General features: G+C 38.1%; 1 protein-coding gene across 4 annotated transcripts in view; it reads left to right on the forward strand.

Moving 5' to 3' along the window:
- Positions 1-17,723: 17,723 nt before the first annotated feature.
- Positions 17,724-22,336, forward strand: part of CCDC91 (coiled-coil domain containing 91) — a 414,466-nt gene continuing 409,853 nt past the window's right edge. For all 4 annotated transcript variants that reach the window (XM_074225704.1, XM_074225703.1, XM_074225707.1 and 1 more), the window contains exon 1: positions 17,724-17,909. The gene's annotated coding sequence lies outside the window, so the exon portion shown is untranslated. The remainder of the gene's footprint in view (positions 17,910-22,336) is intronic.

The following is a 22,336-nucleotide window of genomic DNA, read 5'->3' on the forward strand; positions in this document are numbered from 1 at the left end:
ACCCTATTGCCTTGCAAAAACTAAATAACAAAACAAAACAAAAAAAATTCCTTTGAAAAAAGTCTTTCAATGTTAACTGGGTAAAGGAACTAAAACATTAGTTACCAACCCCTTAAAATTCAGGTAAAATATCTAGTAGGGACTCAAGTCAATGCTAGAAAGTCCTTCAGATGGAAGATGATGATGTAGCAGGCCTAACTCAGGGAGAGAAGGCCAAAATACAAATATTATAGAAATATCTTTTTTTCCACAAAGAAACATTACTTTTGGTAAGGAAAGGGGTCCTATTCTAATCCTTCTTACTGACTCAGTAATAATCTCTATCATTTATAGCTACTTTAAGACAAATTTTCCATAAATTCATTGTATTAGGAAAAATTCTGGTGCTTTGCATTTGGCTGAAGTACTGACTTAAAATGATCAACATTTGGTCTAGCAAGAGTTCCAAGTTCTATTTCCTCTACTGCTGAAATTTCTAAGCATCTGGACATTTGACTGTGAAGAAACAAAATATTGGTGTAATTGATTTTCTTTACCCCTCTTTATCTCCAAATGTTTGGCATCAGGGATAACATAGAAAAATAATTTCCAACAATATTGTTGCCATAGTAATGTGTGTTTTGTAAAAAAAAAAATATCCCAGGGATTGCTGTATTTCCTTTGTTTTATGAATTTTGGTAAGACCCAACATAACTTTAATATAATTTGTAGTTTAATTTCTTTTCTGATTATTTCTTTTTATTTAATGAAGGTATAAACATAATTAAAAAACTAAAAACAAAATTCTTTTACTTAGTTCCTTTCAATATATGCCAAGGCAACTTTGAGATATTCTAAGGTGAGATAAATGTTAAAAGTGGGGAGGCTTAATTTATCTTGACAATTAAATGTATTAGTCTTTAGAGGTCAGAGATCTTTTGATTTTATAAGCTTTAGAGAGAAAAATTTAGGACCATTTACAGGACAAGCTAATCATTCCAGTTTTTGAGTTGTTCTTAATATTATCTTAAGACCTAAAGGTCTCTCTTCCTTTATAGACTCCCCTTGGACAAGAATTGAATAAAAGGATCATGAACATGGCAAATTGCTTCTTCTCTGCATCTATTTGGGGTAAGTGTCTCTGCACTTCCTTAGAGTAAATGAACTGATATCTTTAACCTATGATAGAGATTCAAAGTTGTTCTCTGGAAGTGCAGAAATAAGTCAAGAAAAAAATCATCAGTCATCTGGGGTATTCCATCAGTGTGAGAAATTTCACAGAATTATAAAAATGATAGCACACAATGCAACTTACCATTAATTCTATGCTTTTGTTTTCTAATGATTTATTTGATTAAGACTTTAAGAGGGAGTATATCCATATTCAGAGAATATTCCATTTTTAAATATCTGGCAATTATGTTAAGTGCCTGATTTTTTTAGAATCATAGGAAATTTTAAAATGAATGCTAAATTTACTTTCAGTTATTGAATAATAAAAATACATTTCTAAGTTGAGTTACACTTGGAAAAATTACACTTAAGTGTAATTGTTCTTAAATGTAGACTTCTGCTGCTAGAATGGTTTGTTATGATCTATAGAAGAAGGAGGACCTGTGTCTAGCTGGAGTTTTGAGTGAGGAGGAGTGTGCTATCAGTACTGAACTTTCCTTTTTAAGTAAATTCATGCATACGATAAAGCAACTATTCTCTTTGTTCCAGGGGAAAGATTGATTCTAGTTTATCACTGTTTTTTAAAAATTGCATAGCTTCTGTTTAATTATATTTAATTTGCTGGATATAGTAAATCATCAATCATAAATAATCTGATTTCAATCTGTGAACTGGGAATAACAAAATAGTAACACAGATTGTCACATTACAACCATAAAGAATAAAGGTAGAGTGAGGAAAAGCCTTATCTGTCTAAATGGGTAGACAGAAAATTTTTCTCCTTCTCTGAATACAAGTTCAGGAGCTAAATGAAAGAAAATCTTAGTGATTCTGACACATAATAATTTTCCTGAGAGGTTGACAAAACAATATGAACCTTGTCAAGATTCCCTCCTGGGTACAAACAAGTTTAAAGTGTTGGTAAGGGAGGTAAAGTGTTGGAGGTTTGGTAAGCAGAAACACACATTCCTCAGATGTAATTGATGTGCAACAATTTTATCTTGGCAGAACCACTGCCACCATCAGAATCTGAGAAGGGGCTAAAGGGAAGTCACACCTACTAGGAAGGCTGAAGGGAAAGGGTGAGAAAGAATGGCTTTGTTCACACAAAGGTGAACGAACAAAAACTAGGAGTGTTGTTATTGCTGTTTAGTCATTTTTAAGCATCTCCAACTTGTTCTGAACCCTTTATGGGAGGGTTTTTTTTTAGGTTTTTGCAAGGCAAGTGGGGTTAAGTGGCTTGCTCAGGGCCACACATCTAGGTAAGTATTAAGTGTCTGAGGTCAGATTTGAACTCAATTACTCCTGACTTCAGGGCTGGTGCTCTATCCACTGTGCCACCTAGCTGCCCCTTCTGAGAGTTTTTTTGACAAAGATACTGGAGGGGTTTCTAAGCATCTGGGGTTTTACATTTTTTTCTCCAATTAATTTTACAGATAAGGAAACTGAGATGAACAGACTTAAGTGACTTGCCAGAGATTACATAGCTGGTAAATGTCCAAGGTAGCATTTGAATTCAGCGCTTCATGACTTTATAACTCTATCCAGTGGGTCAACTGTCCTAAGAACAAGTAAATAATTGGCTATGATTTCTTTTGCCCTGTTAAACACATCCATTTCAAATAGTATGAATATTGTCATTCAAATACTAAAATAAAAGCCTAAACCCATTTACCAATGTTCAGCAAAGGGCTTTGATTTAATTGAACATTTTATCAACTTCAGACATTTTCAGTGCGAAATTCAGAATAACATTCATCATTATGTATTTGCTAAAATATTTCATGGTTATCTGTTAATGTTTCACTAGCCTTTTCCTCTGCTTCTTAGACTTGGGAAATTTAATTGTTAAAATTTCAGTACAAACATATACAATTCAGTAGAAATATACAATTCTGAAATCAACAAATACTAAAAATTGGGGTTGGATTTATTATTTTGTTGATTGTTGAGACTTAAGAAAAGTATGGAGAAAATATTAAAAGTAGATTAAATTTAAGGTATGTCAAGCTTACTAGAGGGTAAATTGTTTAGTAGCATATTCCTTTCTTCTTAAGATGGAATAAAATAAGATGGGGATAATAGTAATAGTTTTTAATGGATAAGCATTATTTTTAATAGGACTAATAATTCACTTCAATAAGTTTTTTAAGGAAATATGAAATCACTTTACTGAGATTAAAAATATGTGCCCTGGAAAGAGGAAGTTAAATAAGCAGTTCTTTCTTTGATATTCCTCTTTTCAAAGTGGGAGATAACATTTTTGATTATTTAATACAGAAAATATGTTTTCCTAATAACACAATTTTTAATTTATCATTTGATGCAGTAAGAAAGGTCAACATTATAATTATTTTTATATAGTATTTTAAATATTTTAGAATAATTATTTTAAGAAAATATAGGATACTTGAGAGGAAGAAACTAACTTTTTAAAGTAATATATATATGTGTGTATATATATATATATATATATATATATATATATATATATATATACAGTTATACAAAACTAACCAAATAATTAATTTGACTAGTTTCAAGCATTTTCTATACCCAAAATATCATAGTGGAACTGATCTGAATGTGTTTAGGATTTTAAAGTTTATGCAGATTTGTAGAACTTATTACATGAAGAATATTAGTAGGAATTCAATTCATAATTGTCAAGAATGAGCACATCAATTTTAATTTTTTTTATTGCTAAAGTATACTCTTTAAATTAACTTTTTTTTAAACATTAATCATGTTTTCATTACTTTTGAAAGTCTGGTAATCATTCATGCAATGAAAAAATGTACATTTTCCATACATGCCCAAGTTGTTCCACAAATGACTAATAATGAAACTCTAAAAGTTGTTAGATTTCAAGCCAACACAGGTGTTGCTGCAAAAGCTCTACAACTCAACAAATGCCTACCACAATTTGTTTCAACTCATATTGACATTTTTATGGTTTTGATGATTCAAAGGGTCATGACATCATATAGTAAAGTTCTGTACATTCAGTGTGTATATTCCATCAATGCAAGATTGTTACTAAAAGTGACTGCATAGGTGGCCATTACATTTTGCCAATGAAACATCTGGACACAAAGTTAATACTGGTTCAACTTGTAAATATATTAGGTAAAAATTAACTGCCAAAAGTTTGAACCAGCCTAAGTAGTAAATAAGTATCAAAATTTTTCTTTAGGTCCTTAAGAATCATTTTCTTACATGGATATATCGATGATGAAAAGCATAGACTTAAATATCAAAGAAAATAATTTAGAGATTAGTATGAACACAATGATCACTGTTTCCACTGCAAGTTTAGATAAGATTTTCCTCATGGGTAGTGAAAACTGACAAGATGAATAGTTTGAAACTAAAGCATAGTGTCTATTTTTTGAAGGATATAAGCCATTCTGCCTACAGTATAAATGGTTAAGATTATAAATAATGTTGCCATTAAATGCTGCATTAAACAAGTATGTATAAGAAAATTAATTGTTAAACAGGCAGCAGAGTTGAACAGTTATAAGTATAGTTGACTGGAAATTGAGAAATTTAGATCTGGTTCTCATAAAGTCTTTATTTAAACTATAGGTAGAAAAATCATTTCACTTGTATGGCATGAGCTATATTTATTTTATACTAACTATAAGTAGAGTGCTGGGGGCCATCATAGAGGGAGGAACGGTTAGGCTGCCAGGCCCAAGGACTACTGAAGACAAGATCCTGTCCACACTCCCACTGCAGTCACAACTTAAGTTTTCACTTTCTTTTTTTCCCTTTGCCCTCTGCTCCTTAATTCTACATTCCCCTTCCCATTCTCATTGCTCTATATCCAGGTGCAGCTTGAGGAAATGTAAATAGCAGAATGTAAAGGGGACAGAACCTTTCAGTGGATAATGATGGTCTTTGGCTTTCTTGAATTTTTTAGTTATAGATATATGGTTGAATAGTGTCTAGTCTATAGAGGTATTAGCATTAGAAATATTGTCAGATCTCTCAATAACTGACATAGAATGCTCTCTTGACCAGTCATTCACAATTGTGTTGGTTATGAAAGTAAAGGGGAGTAGTAATTCTGTATTCTTTTAAACTATACATTGTATCATTTAATTTCTTGTGATTAATAAATTTAGTTTTGTTATATTTTATATTCAGTGGGTGTTTCTTTGCATTTTAACCTTTGACCTTGATGACTCAATTAGTTTATCTTAGACCTGCTCCAGAATATTTAGAATAATTAAAAAAAATAGGTATTGTTCCAGTGGTTAATTTTGTTTTTAAGTTGAAAATGTGAATTTTTAGTGAGATAGGCTAATGCAAGATTTTGGTTCCTAGTGGCTAAATTGCTTTTTGAAATTTATAGATAGTTTTCTTGGTCAAATAAAAAACAAAATACATTTTTTCCTTGCAGGATAAGCACCATGGATGTTTGAGGATCTTGATAGGAACAATAAAAAACATTGCTAAAATGAGTGTGGAGTGAGGGAGCACCAGCCGCAGAATCTGCAGCAAGAATCTGGAGAAAGCAGCCTGTACCCCCCAGAGACCATAAGGGATAAGGGAAGACTGCAGAGATTGCTCTGCTCTCCCTTAGGGTAGGACTCTGCTGTAGGACTCCAGGTTGCAGATTGGACTTCCATACTAAAATAGCAGGATACTCCTTATATCCTCCAGGGCAGAGGGAAGTACTGGGGCCATCTACATTTCAAAGCACAGGCAAGAGAGCATGAGACCTTGAAGTAATAAAGGTCCCAGTGGGGTGTCCCAAAAAACAACCCCAAAGCCTTGGAAGTGCTTTCTTGTGCTGAGGAAATGAATAAACAAAAGAAAAAGAAGAATCTGACCATAGAGAATTACTTTACTCAGATGTGACAAAATCAAAGCCTCTGTATCCAGAACCTCCAAGAGAAATAGAAAATGGGCTCAGACCATGGATGAGCTCAAAAAAAGACTTTGAACAGTAATTAAGGGAGATGGAGGAAAACTTGGGAGGAGAAATGAGAGCAATGCAGAAAAATCATGAAAAACAAATCAACAGTTTGGTGAAAGATATACAAAAAATACTGAAGAAAATAATAATATGTTAAAAAAACAGTTTAGGCCTAATGGAAAAAGCAAAACAAAAGGCAAATGAGGAGAAGAATGCATTAAAAAAGCAGAATTAACCAGCTGGAAAAGGAGATAAAAAAGATCTCTGAAGAAAAAATAACTCCTTCAAATGCAGAATGGAACTAAAGGAAGATGATGACTTTGCAAGAAATCAGGAAGAAATAAAATTCTTCCATAAAAGCCAAAAATTAGAAGAAAATGTGAATTATCTCATTGGAAAAATAACCAACCTCAAAAACAGATCCAGAAGAAATAATTTAAAAATTATTGGGCTATCTGAAAGTCATGATCAGGAGAAGAGCTAAAACTTCATTTTCTAAGAAATAATCCAGCAAAATTTCCCTGAGATCCTAGAAGCAGAGGGTAAAATAGAAATCAAGAGAATTCACCAGTCACCTCCTGAAAGAGATTCCAAAAGAAAAAAACTTCCAGGAATATTATAGCCAAATTCTAAAACTCCAAAATCAAAGAGAAAATTCTAAAAGCTGCCAGAAACAAACAGTTCAGCTACATAGTCAGGATTACACAGGATCTGGTAGTATCTACATTAAGGGTTCATAGGAATTGGAACATGATATTCCAGAAAGCAAAAGATCTTGGTTTACAACTGAGAATCAACTACCCAGCAAAACTGAACATCCTCTTTCAGGGGAAAAGATGGACATTCAATGAAACAGGGGACTTTAAAACTTTCCTATTGAAATGACCAGACCTGAACAGTAAGTTTGATCTCCAAGTACAGGACCCTTGTGAACCATAGACAGGTGGAAGAGAAGGACTAACTATGAGGAGCATAATGATATTGAACTGTTTGTATTCCTGCATGGGAAGAAGATATTGATAACTCATATGAACTTTCTCATTTATAAGAGTTTTTAGAAGTAGCATATATAAATAGGACGTATGAAGGAGCAGAATATAATGGCATAATATAGTAAAAAGATGGAGTCAATATGTGATAAAGGAAAGTACTTGGAGGAAGGAAAAGGAGATGAAGAAGCAGCTAAGAAATTTCACATAAGAGTCAAGAAAAAGCTTTTTCAATGAAGTGGAAAGGGAGAAGACAAGGGGGAATGAGTGAGCCTTCATTCTCATCAGAAATGGCTCAATAGGGTGAGGAAATCTATCTTACTCTAGAGAAAAATAAGAAAGGGATCGGATGGGAGAATGGGGGGACAGAAGGGGGAAAAGGTGATAGAAGGGAGGGAAGATTGAGGGAGAGGGTACTCAGATTCAACACACTTTTGGACAGGGCCAGGATGAAAGAAGAGAGAGAGAGAATAGAATAAATGAGAGCAGGAAGAAATAGAGTGGAGGTACAGCTAGTAATAGCAACTGTGGGAAAAATATTGAAGCAACTTCTCTGGTGGACTTATGATAGGGAAAGCAACTTTTGATCTTTAAAGACTGTATCATGGGGGACTTCTGGCAAAGATGGCAAAGACTAACCAGACACTGTGCTAAGGTCTTTTGCCTTCCCCTTAGAACTAATATGAGATGCAATTGACAAAACCCAGAAAAAGAAGCTAAGAGAAGAACCTCTGCCAACAAGATCTGTCTCAGGGGAGCATAGGTGAGCCATGAGTACAGAGCAGAGGTGAGTTGAAGTCCAAGGACCAACCTAAGGTCATCTGCAGAAGCTTTGACTGTGGGAGCAGCAGTCTGAGTAGGTCCAGTGGGGCTGGAGGGGGCGTTCCAGAACAGAGAGTTGCAGAGTGCAGCAGGACATCCATCAGCTTGGTTTGGGGTGGCAGGCTCCATACTTTCTTCCCCCCCCCTTTTTCTTTTAAGGCAATGGGGGGGGGGTGAGTGACTTGCCCAAGGTCACACAGCTAGGTAATTATTAAGTGTCTGAGGCCAGTTTTGAACTCAGGAACTCCTGACTCCAGGGCCGGTGCTCTATCCATTGTGCCACCTAGCTGCCCCCAAGGCTCCATATTTCAATGGAGCCTTCTTCCCAAAACAAACACAATAGCAGCCCCCCCCCTCCCCGCCCCCCACACACACCCAAGCTCAGGTATGGGAGAGCTCCCTCAGCTGAATAGGGAGACTAACTACCTAGACACAGCCCACATTGTTCAAGGATAACAACATCCAGCTGTGTCCCCCACTGCCGGGTTTTTATTTACAACGCCGGCTTCTTTATGCTAGTCCGTCCTCTTACTCACCAGTCCAACGCATGATGAGTCTTCGGGGTACCTCCGGCCCCCACTCTTTGATGGGGGAAGAACCAGACAGAGCGCCTGAGGTGGATAATGAGTCTTTATTCTTCTGTGATCACATCCCCGCTTCCTCCCCACCTCTCAGCAGACACTTTTATCCCCCCTGTCCTCCCTCCCATGAACTCTTAAACAATGAGGGGCCGAGTTCTGTAACATTCCTTTATAAGGGGATTATTTTATCCCTTCTGTCCTCCCTCCCATGAACTCTTAAACAATGAGGGGCTGAGTTCTGTAACATTCCTTTATAAGGGGATTATGTTTCCCCCGCTAAGCGACCGCCAAGCCTCTTCCCCCGCCCCCAACATCTCCCCCTTTCTGTTTTACAAGGTTATCACTTGGTGTGACCTTAAGCGGTGCTGAGGTTAGCCTTAAGCGGTGTCATTTCTACTGGCCTCTGATAGCCGGGGGCGAGGAACCCTGTCTTAGGTCATCTCCTTCAACCCAGGACCTTGCCCGTCCTAGGCGCCCGACACCCTCAGGGCCTGTCTTAGGTGGCTGGGTTAGGAGAGGTTGCCCGTCTTGGGGTTTACCTCGTCTTACCCCTAGGTGTCACATGTCATGCATGGCGGCTAGCCAGACTTGGGGATCCTCCCCCGTCTCCATGGCCATGAAGGCTTTCTGAGTAAGAAGCATATAGCCCCTCTGTCGCCTAGCTAGGTGGCAGAAACAGACAACAAGTAGGGTGATTCCCAGACTCAGCGTCCTTGTTCACCCTCAAGGGGGTACCCTCCCGCCATCTGGCAATCCCTCCATGGTATGGGATCCTCGATGTCTTCCCCTGTGGCCACACATGAGGGGCCCCACCGAGGAATCGTGAAGTCCCGTTGAGTTTGATTCACCAGGGGTCGCCAACCCAGAAGGCCTCGGAGCTGGGTCCCCTTTTTTGTCCCTGCTGGGCTGACAGTCGTCTGCGGGAAAAGGCCGACGCAGGGGTCAGTCGGGGCAGTGCTATAGTTAAAATCGTTCTGCCCTGTGGAGTTGAAGTTCCAGGACCGATTTTCTTCCCCGATGTCGAAACATAGGGAGTTGTTCACGTCCCAGCAGAAGGAGTTCTGGACCGGTGCTTCAGCGGGGTCCATATATGCAGAAGGGAGCCCCATCGATGTATTGGTCACTAGCAGGCGAGGGTAGATCGGGGAGTTCCGTGCTACCGGAAGGGGAGAGGGAATAACTCGGAGTATTCCCCATGTCGGATTTCCTTCAGATGGAGCACCTCCATGGATCCCTACGACGATCAGAAGGCCTGAAAAAGGAAGAAATTCCTCTCACCCCGTAGGGTTGGGCATTAATCAAGGTCTCTTATCTTGTAAACAGGGAGCCATCTTTCTGGCTCTTCTATCTTATCCTCGGGATGAAATGACAGGTGGCCCTGTCTTCTGTTCTTTACCGTTACAGGGCCATGCCAACCTCCCTCTTCATCTCTCCACATGACTTTAGAGCCTGGTAGGGCCTTGGTGGGAGAGGGCAGGAGCGTTGGTTCTTTCTTAGCATGTCCTTTTGGGGAGAAAAATCTCTGGGCGGCTGTAGTGCCGTCATCCCTGACTTGTAGGAAATTCATGGTAAATAGTACCTGAGACAGGTCTGAATGGGTCAGTGACCTGCCAACTCCCCCTTTTTGTTTAAAGAGCATAGTTTTGAGTGTGCGATTTGCTCTTTCTACCAAAGCTTGGCCAATGGGATTGTAAGGGATCCCGGTGGAATGGGAAATGGAAAATTCTTTGCAAAAGGAAGCAAAGGCTCTCGAGGTGTAGGCGGGCCCATTATCGGTTTTGATAGCCGAGGGGACGCCTAAGACAGCCATCTGGGCATATAGATGTGAGAGAACGTGTTTAACCGCTTCTCCTGGCTGTAGAGAGGCGAAGGTGAAGGAGGAGAAGGTGTCCACCGAGACATGGATGTACTTACGACCCAGGTGAGTAATGTCCATCTGCCAAAGAGCATTGGGGCCGTCCCCACGTGGGTTAGACCCCTCCGCGGGGAGGGCTTGTCTAAAGGGAGCACAAGAAGTGCAGGAGCGCACAATTTGGCGAGCCTCCTTCCGGGGAATGCTGTATAGGCGCCGGAGCGACCTGGATGACAAGTGATACTTACCATGTGCCAGCTGGGCAGGTGTGGACAGGTTTAACAAGAGAGCCCTATCTGCCTCCGCATTGCCCTGGAATATGGGGCCGGTGGAAGAAACGTGAGAGCGCACGTGAAGAACAAACAGGGGGTGGTTTCTATCACGGAGGGAGGATTGTAGCTGTATAAGGAGTGGGCTAATGGAAGAAGTCGAGGAAATGAAGGCATCTTCTAAACGAGGGATTAGCATGGCACAATACATACTGTCAGTAATAAGATTAAAAGGGGTGTCTCTGTAGAGACGGAAAGCCTGAAGTATAGCATATAGTTCATTCTTCTGAGTGGAGTCAAAGGGGGTATCAAAAATCCAGGTGGCGGGTCTAGCAGGGTCATGGACCACAGCACGGCCCAACCTGGTAGCGTCAGTGAAGACATTAGGGCCGGTCACTGGTTCTGGGGACACTAGAGGGCGCGGGCGGGAAAGGTGCAGTTCAGCGAACACTCTAACCACGGGAGGTGGCGTGAGTCTGGTCTGAGAGAGGGTAGTCAGGACAGTGGCCCAAGCGATAGATCTATCAACTAGCGAGTGGGTCACCTCCTCTGGGAGGGTAAAGTTGAGGACAGGCAAGAGGCCAAAGAGACGCTGGCATCGCTCTGAGGCCTGAAGGCAAAATAAGGCCAGGGCCTCCCACCGGTCCCGGATGATGCTCTTAGTGGTCCGGGGGTATAGCCATTCAAGGCATCCATGTCTCTGGAATAAACATCCCCAGCCCAGGGAACTGTCCCCCAGTGTGTGGAAGAGGACAGGCGACTCCGGGTCGTATTGAACCAAGAAGGAAGAGGTTCTGCGGAAAATTTCTGAGAGCGCCTGTCTTGCCTCGGGGGTCCAACTTCTAGGGGATGACAGATGGGAGTCGCCTTTAAGGACATCCCGCCCCCAACACCCCACCCTCTCCAGGCCTATGGAGTGGGCCTCAAATCAAGATCACAGACACTTCAGAGAATGCAACTAGCACCCCCAACTGACCAGCCCATTTGGAGTTACTAAACCCAGTGAGCAAAACCTCTAGGACTTTCAACACCAAAGATCTGTGAACTAACCCCTCCCCCAATATAAGATCTTAGGGAAATGAAGAAAGGCCAGCAAAAGGGGTGGGGTCCATAGAAAACTACCTTAAAGGCATAGATCCTAACTCAGAGAAATCTAGAACTTCTGAAGAGAATATGAATTGGTCTCTAGTCCAGAAAGACTTCCTAGAAGAAATCAGGAAGGAGTGTAAAAAATCAATTGGAAAAAATAAGGAAAAGAAACTCAAGAGAAAATTAACACCTTGCAACAAGAAAACAAATTCTTAGAAAATACAAGTGGACAAAGGCAAAAAGAAAATGATTCTCTCAAAGACTCAACTGGGCAAATGGAAAACTCTTTCAAAAATAGAATTGACCAATTGGAAAAGGAGCTGCAAAAGGTAAATGAGAATAATTCTTTTCTTAAAAAAAGGAATGGATTCTGTGGAAACTACTGACTTTGTGAGGCAAGAATCTGTTAAACAAAACCAAAAAAGAAAAAAAAATAGAAGGAAATGTAAAATACTTCACTGGCAAAACATTTGACTTTGAGAAAAGATTCAGGAGAGACAATTTAAGAATCACTGGGCTTCCTGAAAATACTGAAGTGGAATAAAAACCTGGACTCAATATTACAGGATTTAGTGATGGAAAATTGCCCCGATATCATGGAACCAGAGGGCAAAATAGATATTGAAAGAATACAACAATCCCCTCCTGAAAGGGATCCTAAAATGAAAACAAAACACCAAGGAATATTGCTGCCATATTCCAGAATTGTCAGATCAAGGAGAAAAACCTTCAAGCAACCAGAATGAAACAATTTAGATGCCAAGGAATGACAGTAAGGATTGCACAGGATCTGGCTGCATAAACATTATAGTATCGAAAGGCCTGGAATGGAATATTCCAAAGAGAAAGAGAGCTTAGAATGCAGCCAATAATTCACTATCTGCCAAAACTGAGCCTTCTCTTCTAGGGGAAAAGATGACCATTTAACAAAATAGGAGACTTTTAATTTTTCTTCATGAAAAGACTATAGTCTAATAGAAAGTTTAGACTTCAAAGAGGAGACTCAAGAAACACATGAAAAAGTAAAAAAAAGGGGTAAAGAAAAAAAAAACTGCTATCCAATAAGATGAAACTGGCTATATCCCCATCTGGGAGAAAGATTTTCATAATTCTCAAAAATCATAACTCTATTAGAAAGAATATACTTAGCCAGAAGTAATGGATCCTCATGATTTATCCATGACTCTGACAGAATGATCTAAAAACAATATCACCTTAAAAAGGGGAGACAGTAAAGAAATGGGAGGATGGAGGAGATGAAATGGGGTAAATTACATTTCATAAAGAGGTACAAAGGACCTGTTTCAATAGAGGGGAAGAAGGGAGGAGATGAGAAACACCTGAATCTTACTCTAATCGGATTTGGCTTAAAGTTAACATACACATACTTAATTAACATCTTACCTTTCAAGAATTAAAAAAGGGAAAGAAGGGAAGGGGAGGAAAAGAGGAACTAAGAAAAGGAAGGGACAAAGGCAAAGGGGAAAGAAAGGAGAGGGGGGTTGGATATAAGGGGGCAAAGATCTTGAAGGTGGTGGTATTCAGAAAGAAAATACTAGGGAATATGTATAAAGTGATATAAGGGGAAAAATACCAACAGAATGAAGATAGTATGGATGGCAATAAAGAGATAGCAATCATAACTTTGCATGTGAATGAGAGGAACTCTCACATAAAACATAAGTTAATTGCAGAGTGGATTAAAAGCCAGAATCCTACCATATGCTCTTACAAGTAATTCATTTGAAGCAGAAAGATATATACAGAGTAAAGGTAAATGGTTGGAACAAAATATATTTTGCTTCCACTAAATAAAAAAGGCAGGGGCAGCAATCCTTATCTGAGACAAAGCAGCTGCAAAAATAGAAAGCATTAGAAGAGTTAAGGAAGGAAACTGTATCCTCTTAAAAGGTACCATAGACAATGGATCAATTCCAATACTAAATATGTATGCACCAAGTGGTATAGCATCCAGATTCTTAGAGGAGAAGTTGAATGAGTTACAGGAAGACATAGACAACAAAACTCTATTGGTGGGAGATCCAACCTCCTGTTCTCAGATTTAGATAAATCTAACCATAAAATAAACAAAAAATGAAGTTGAGGTAATTAGAATGTTAGAAAACCTAGACATGATAGACCTTTGGAAAAAATTGAATGAGAATAGAAAGGAATATACTTTTTTTTCTCTGCAGTTCATGGCACTTACACAAAAATTGCCCATGTACTAGGGCATAAAAACCTTATAATCAAATGCAGATAGGCAGAAAAGGTGAATACTTCAATCTCAGGCCATAATACAACAAAAATCATGTGCAATAATGGGCCATGGAGAGACAAGCCTAAAACTAATTGGAAAATAAATACACTCATTTTAAAGAATGAGTAGAACAACAACAAATTATAGAAAGAATTAATGATTTCATCCTAGATAATGACAATAATGAGACATACCAAAACTTATGGGATACAGCCAAGGCAGTCATCAGGGGATATTTTATATCTTTTAATGCTTACATGAATAAATTAGAGAAAGATGAAATTAATGAACTAAACACAAATATAAAGATTAGAGAAAGAACAAATTAACCCCCCCCATTAAATACCAAATTACAAATACTAAAAATTAAAGGTGAAATTAACAAATCAAAAGCAAGAAAACTATTGAACTAATAAATAAAACCAAGAGTTGGTTTTATGGGAAAAAAACAATAAAATTGATAAGCCTCTGGTTAATCTGATTAAAAAAAGAAAGAAGAAAACCAAATTGCAACTATCATAAAATAAAAGGTGAACTCACCACCAATTATTTTGCCCAACTATATGCCAATAAATTTGACAATCTATGTGAAATGGATGAATATGTACAAAAAGCTAAATTGCCCAGATTAAATGAAGAGGAAATTTAATACCTAAATATCCCTATCTCATAAAAACATATTCAACAAGCCATTATTGAATGTCCTAAGAAAAAATCTCAAGGGCCAGATGGATTCACAAGTGAATTCATCAAACATTTAAGGAACAACTGGTTCCAAGTCTATATAAACTCTTTGGAAAAATAGTTGAAGCTGGAACTCTGCCTAACTCTTTCTATGGCACCAATAAGGTGCTGATATCTAAACCAGGAAGAGTCAAAACAGAGAAAGAAAATTATATACCTATCTCCCTAATGAATATAGATGCAAAAATCTTAAATAAAATCTTAGTAAAGTGATTACAGCAAGTTACCAGTAAGATAATACACTATGATCAACCAGGAGTTATTCCAGAAATTCAGCGTTGGTTCACTATTAGGAAAATTGTTAGTATAATTAACTATATCAATTACAAAGCTATCAGAAATCGTATGATTATATAAATAGATGCTGAAAAAGCCTTTGACAAAATACAGCACCCATTCTTACCAAAAACACTAGAGAATGTAGGAATAAATGGATTGTTCCTTAGAAAGATTAGCTGTATCTATCTGAAACCATCAACAAGCATTTCATGCATTGGGGATAAGCCAGAGGCATTCCCAATAAGATGAGGTGTCAAACAAGGATGCCCGTTTTTCACCACTACTATTAATATTGTGCTAGAAATGTTAACTTCAGCAATAACAGAAGGAAAAGATATTGAAGGAATTAGAATTGGGAAGAAAGAAACAAAACTCTCACTCTTTGGAGATAACATGGCCTAGAGAATCCTAAAAAAAATCATCTCTAAAACTACTAGAAATGATTAATAACTTTAACAAAGTCACAGAATATAAAATAAACCTTCATAAATCCTTGGCATTTTTATATATTACTATCAAGATACATCAGCAAGAGCTAGAAAGAGAAATCCCATTCAAAGTAATTTCAGACAATATAAAATACTTGGGAGTCTACCTGCCAAGGCAGATTCAGAAGCTCTATGAAAACAACTACAAAATACTTCTCACACAAATAAAATCAGATTTAAATAACTGGGCAAATATCAACTGTTCATGGATAGGTTGAGCTAATATAATACAAATTACAATTCTACCTAAATTAAACTACTTATTTAGTGCTCTACTAATCAAAATTCCAAAAAATTACCTTAATGAGTTAGAAAAAGATTGCAAGTAAATTCATATGGAGAAATAAATAGTCAAGAATTTCCAGGGATTTAATGAAAATAAGTGCAAAAGAAAGTGGTTTAGCCTTACCAGATCTAAAATTATATTATAAAGCAATAGTCATCAAAACTATACGGTATTGGCTAAGAAACAGAGTGGTGGATCAGTGGAATAGACTAGGTGCAAAAAGAGATAGCAGGAAATGATTAAAGTAATCTGCTGTTTGATAATCCCAAGGAGTCCAGCTTCTGGAATAAAAACTTGCTCTTCAATAAAAACTGTTGGCAGAAACTTGGATTAGAGTAACATCTCACACTCTAACCAAGATAAAATCAAAATGGGTATAATATTTACACATAAAAGTCATTATTATAAGCAAACTAGGAGATCAAGGAATAGTTTACCTGACAGATCTATGGGAAGGGAAGCAGGTTGTGACCAAGGAAGAGATGGAGAACATCATTAAAAACAAACTAGATAATTTTGATTACATTAAATTAAAGAAGCTTTTGCTCAGACAAACCACTGTAACTAAGATCAAAGGAAATGCGGTACATTGAGAAACAATTTTTACAACTAGTATTTCTGACAAAGAACTCATTTCTAAAATATATAGAGAACTGAGTCAAATTTATTAAAAAAAAACCAAGCCATTCCCCAACTGTCAAATGTTCAAAGGATATGCAGAGGAATTTTATAGATGAGGACTTCAATGCAATCCATAATCATATGAAAAATTGTTCTAAATCATTACCGATCAGAGAAATGCAAATTAAAGCATCTCTGAGGTACCTCCTCACACCTCTCAGACTGGCCAATATCACCAATGTTGACAATGTGACAATGGTCAATGTTGAAAGATGTGGGAAATCTGGGACATTAATACATTGTTGTTGGAGCTGTGAGCTCATCCAACCTTTCTGGAGAGCAATTTGGAATTACTCCCAAAGGGTAATAAAAATGTGCATACCCTTTGATCCAGCAATACCACCTAAGGGTCTAACCCTGAAGAGATCATGAAAAAGGTTGTAAAAACATCACTTGTACAAAAATATTCATAGCAGCCCTGTTTGTGGTGTCAAAGAATTGGAAACTGAGTGAATGTCCATCAATTGAGGAATGGCTGAATAAAGTGTGTTATATATATGTATGTTATGGAATACCATTGTTCTCCTAGAAATCAGGAGGGATGGGAATTCAGAGAAGCCTGGAAAGAGTCATGGATTGATCTCATAGGTTGTTAAGTGGCCAAACTCAGACTCCACAGGTCCTGGGAATGATTTCAAGTTGAGTATCCCAGCAACTTATGCCACATTATCTCTCTCACTGGGTGGCACTGGAGAATTTTATAATAGACTGGAATGAAGGAAAGGAATCTAGATGGTCAAGTTGCTTAGTTTGAAAGGAAGGAGACAATGAAGGAAAAGGAAAGGAGCCAAGAAGTAATATAGAAGTCAATTAGGGAAGTCATTATTCAGAGATGCTTTGAGGACTCCCCTCCCCTCCAAAAAAAACCCAACAACAACAAACCGCAACAAAACTGTGGTCTGAAGAGAAAAAGAGCTGCTGAAGCCCTGGACCTATGGGCATCACAGAAAGACACTCTTAACACGTGGATATTTAAAAAAAAGAAAAGGGGGTGGGGATGGGGTTTCTCTGTCTGGGATTCCTTACAGTCAGGAATGGCCTAACAAAGATGACCAGATTGCAAATCTGAAAGGAGTCATGGAAGAAGTGGGCAGCTAGGCCAAGGAGACTAGGCCTGTGGACCAAGATGCTAATGGAGAGTGAGGAGGAGGAGAGGAGAGAAAGGAGGGACAGGAGGAGAAAAGGGGGAGGGAGGAGAGCATCTCTGCGAGCGTGAAGGGTGGAGTTTACTCCCGAAACCACGTGACACGCATCTGTGAAATAAACGATGGGCGCTGCGGAGGGCGGGCCTTAGAGGACAACTTCCGGGAGACGGAGGTTGGCTCGAGGGCCGTCTCACCCCCCCACCCCCAGTCCCCACCTGGGAACAAGTGGCCCGAAGGACCCAGACAGGGCGCGTGTGGAGGCTGGGGACGGTATTGGGGTGGAGGGGGAGCGGCCCCGAGGCCCGAGACGGAGGCGGCGGTGCTCGTGGCAGCTGGGAGCAGGTAAAAGGACACTAAGCCGGGTCTTTTGTGTTCCCCCGGCCTGGGAAGTGAGGGGCGGGGCGGGGCCCAGGCCCTTGGACGGGGCCGGTGGGAGACGACCCCCTTGGCGGGGTCCCCCTGGTCCCTCCCCGAAGCTCCTGCCCTTTACCCCCGGGGAGGATGGAGGGGGCGTGTCCGCCTCTCCTTCCCTAGTTCGTAGCACCCCCTGCGACTTGGGGGTCCCCTGCGAGCCGGGGCTGGGCCCCGAAACGCGGGCGCTTCTGCCCTCGGCGCCCTTCCCTGGGCGGGCGGGGCGCGTTGAGCCGCAGATTGCCCTGTCCTGGGGTTTCTGGGCTTTGTGCAATCTCAGTTCACATTCACCTGGACCGATAATAGGGAGCACGCTGCATTTCCAGGGTGATCTGTGCCGCCTTCATGTAATTCATAAAGTGTCCCTTGGAAAGTTACCTACACATAAGGACAGTTTTCTATTAGCCAGCAGCCCTGGAGGTTTTGGAAATTAATTCAGTTTTTGGTTTCCATTTAAAGAATGTTAACTCTTAAAAGCTGCTGCTGCCCTTATTTCTCTGATGAGAATTTGGGTAAAGCCCGATTTCCCCGTCACCATCTCAGTGAGTCAGCATCTTCAAACTTAAGAACTAGCTAACTCCTTTTTCTTTTTCTTTTTAGCCCCTTCCCTCTTTCAACTATGCAGATAAAGAAAATGCCTTCCTTTCCAAATAATTATTCAGCCTGTAATTGAATGGTGGTCTTTGAAATAAGTTTGAAGGCTTTGGGGTGGGCTGAAAGGCTTAGGGCAAAAGGCAGAATATTTAATCGAGAAAGCAGATAGGTCTTGACAGCTAACTTCATTGAATGTGTTTTGCGGCTTGTGAGCCAGATATCAATTTATTCCATTTGCCAGATGTGACTTCTGTTTTGTGCAGCCTTTATCTTGCTGTACCTGTTTGGAAAATAGAGCCAGCTCCATAGATAGGGACAGCCCCTATTTGGTGCCACCTGTAGCAAAGGTTTGCTCTATTTACAAAGTATGATCTCTTTAGTTCTAGCCAAGAGTTTGTTCTGTGGCCTGAAATATTCTTTGATGTACTTGTTTCCTGGCAACCATATAAGCCAAGTGGAATAAACATAACAGCAGTAGAAAGTGATGAAAAGTTTAACATATTTTTTCTTTTTTTAAAGGAAAAAAAGAGTTTTGAGAAGTTCATTTAAAACTAATGAACATTTTTGGTGTATTTATCATTTTCCACAAAGGAAAATGGGAAACACATCATGGGATACAGTGGCTTGGGTTTAAATATCACTCTGTGGTGACTTGGACGAGTCCCTTATTCTCCTCAGTTTCAGTTATCTTAATCTGTAAAATGAAAAAGCTGTGTAGGTGACTTTTAAGGTCCTTCCCAACTCAAAACCTGTTATTCTATATTGTTCCTTCATATTGTTTTTTTCACCTCATTTAATGTAATTTTGAAAAAGTAACTAGCTTAGATAAATGGGAATTTGCCCAATATAAATACTTGATTTAGAATTTTAGGATTTAGAGCTAGAAGAGTAATTAGAGATTAGTACACTGCCCTCATTTTATGAATGAATTCTAGAGACTCTAAAAACCTTGTCCAAGTTTAACCTGAGTTGAGACCCAAATCTAGGCCTTCTAACAGTAGGAACAGTATTTTTTCCTCAATATACTGCAGTGCATGTGAAATATGATGGTCCATATAAAATTTTGCAAATATGTAGGATTATGGCATTACTATGATTAAAGGACTGAAAGTCATTTTTTAGTTTTACATGGATTACCATTTCCAAAAAAAGAATTCTCACTGGATGGCCATTGTATTGGTGTTGTATCATCAGATACTTACCTAGGTTAGGCCTAGGAAAACAGAATTTGTCTGTGGTAAATGCTATACTTGAAGTCTTTCCAGTATGGTAAAACCTATCAGAGATCATATATTGTTGGCATCACCATGAAGTATCTGACATCATCTGATGTAGTAGTGATATAATAGAAATGGAACTTTGTGTTAAATTGAATTGCCTTTGGGAAATTTCAAAGTTCCTGTTATGACTTTGTTTGCCATGAAAGCAAAGACCTGTATTTTTTAAAACCAACTCTGACTTCTTGTCACCATTGGCATACAGTTTCACTTTGAAGAATTAAAAAATAAATATCACACAGAAGTCAGTGGAGAGGTAAATGTTTGGTGTGTGCAGGCTGCAGTATATAATGACCTTTGAGGAATTCTGAAAAAGAATAGAAGTGTTATGAAAGGATGAAAAAATGGACTGGTCACATGGTAAGAGTAAGGAATGATGAGTAGCTAGTGCTCCACTGGCATCCTCTTGAAGTCAGGAGAAATCAAGGAAAGCCTTCAATACATTAATAAGGCCACTGGGTACATAGGGGAGGACTTGGGACAAGAGACACCAAGATGGGAGGCATGTATGGATTGTGCTATTCTTATTTGGAGAAAAGGGGAAGGGAATAGCCCCTACTAGGTACCAGGAACTGGCATCAGGAAATTTCTGAATTTTTGAATTCACATAGAATCTTAGAATTATTAATATTTAGGTCTTATTATCTTCTTTGAAGATTGCCTGCTCTTAGTCTTTGACTGTTTATCTTTTTGTGAATAGATTTTGTTTTTATACATTTGAATTAGTATTTTGTGTCTTTATATTGGGGCAGCTAGGTGATGCAGTGGATAGAGTACTGGTCCTGGAGTCAGGAGGACCTGAGTTCAAATTTGGCCTCAGACACTTAATAATTACCTACCTGTGTGATGTTGGGGAAGTCACTTAAGCCCATTCCCTTGCAAAAAAGCAAAAAATAAAAAAATTAAAACATCCATATCCTTATATCCTATTATCAAATAAGATAACATATATAAAGTATTTTGTAATCCTTAAAGCACCATTATTGTTTTTGTATTTTGTACATGAGACCTTTATCAGAAAGATTTTCTCCTTTCCATTTTTAACTCCTTTGGTTTTGTTTGTGCAAAATTTTTTGCATTTTTACATAATCCAAATCTGTAATCCTCCATATACTTTGTTGGATGATTAGGTCTTACCCTATTCATAATTCTGAAAGATATTTCCTTTCTTCTTCCTTTTATGGAATTACCTTTAGTCATTAAATCTGGACAGTTAATTTCCAAGTCAATTTTTTTGTTGAAACTCGACCTGTTTTATGATAGGAGCTTTTTGTCTATACCTAACTTTGTTCATACTGTGCTCCAGTTTACTTAGATGTTTTTCTTTCTTTTTTTTTATAAGGCAGTACGGTTAAGTGACTTGCCCAAGGCCACACAGCTAGGTAATTATTATTGTGTCTGAGATCATATTTGAATTCAGGTCCTCCTGATTCCAGGGCTCTATCCACTGGGCCACCTAGCTTCCCCTAGATGTTTTTCTTGAATAGTAAGTTACTTCCCTAGGAATTGGGTCTTTGATTTATTGAACACTCTCCTACTACTCTTGTTTGCTTCTGTATTTTGTACATCTTATTTCTTCTATTGATCAGTCTATTTTTTTATCTAGTATCATAGTATAGTTTTAGATAAGGCATTGTTAAGATTAGCTTCTTACTCTTTTCCTTATTTCCCTTGAGTTCTTGACTTTTTGTTTCTCCAGTAATTTATCTTTCTGTTTCTTTCTGCTGGGTTTTGTTGGTAATATAAAGAAATACTGACATTTTGTGTGGATTTATTTTATATTCTACAAACTTGCAAAATATTTCAGTTAATTTTTTTGGTTGATTCAGGATTGTCTCAGAAGTTGTTTATATTATAAAAAGAAATACTTTTACTTTTTTGTGTTTCTTTTCTTGATGTCTTTTGTTATTTTATTTATATTTATATATTTATATTTATATGTATTACATATTTATATTTATTATATTTATTTATCTAGTAAATGAGTGGTGATATTCTTTTTTATTTTTAGGTTTTTGCAAGAAAGGCAAATGGGGTTAAGTGGCAATATTTTTGTTTTGGCACTGTCTTTATTAGAAAAACTTCTTGTTTTCTATATAAAAGGTGACTTTTCTACCCAACTGTATGTGAAACTTTAACTATTATTTATTAAGCTTATTTTTGCTGATTTATTTCAGTTTTATATCTTTTGACTTGTGCATACTTAAAAGTGCTTATGTTTCTAAATGAATAGTAAATAATTTATTACTAAATATGTTCACAATTAGCTCACTAAGCATATTTTAAAATAAAATTGAAGGCAATAAAGAGAGTAGTTTAATGGCAGAGTTAATGTGTAAGGCAGCCTGAGGTTTATGATTATTTAAAAATTATTACTATCTTTTGTTTTTATATTGCCTTTATATATTATGTATATATATATATATATATATGATATTTGTATATCTAATAGCAACAATACTCATGTCAAGTCATAACTTCTACCCA

Source organism: Macrotis lagotis, chromosome 2 (genome assembly GCF_037893015.1).
Source record: "Macrotis lagotis isolate mMagLag1 chromosome 2, bilby.v1.9.chrom.fasta, whole genome shotgun sequence".
In the NCBI taxonomy this organism is placed as follows: Eukaryota; Metazoa; Chordata; class Mammalia; order Peramelemorphia; family Peramelidae; genus Macrotis; species Macrotis lagotis.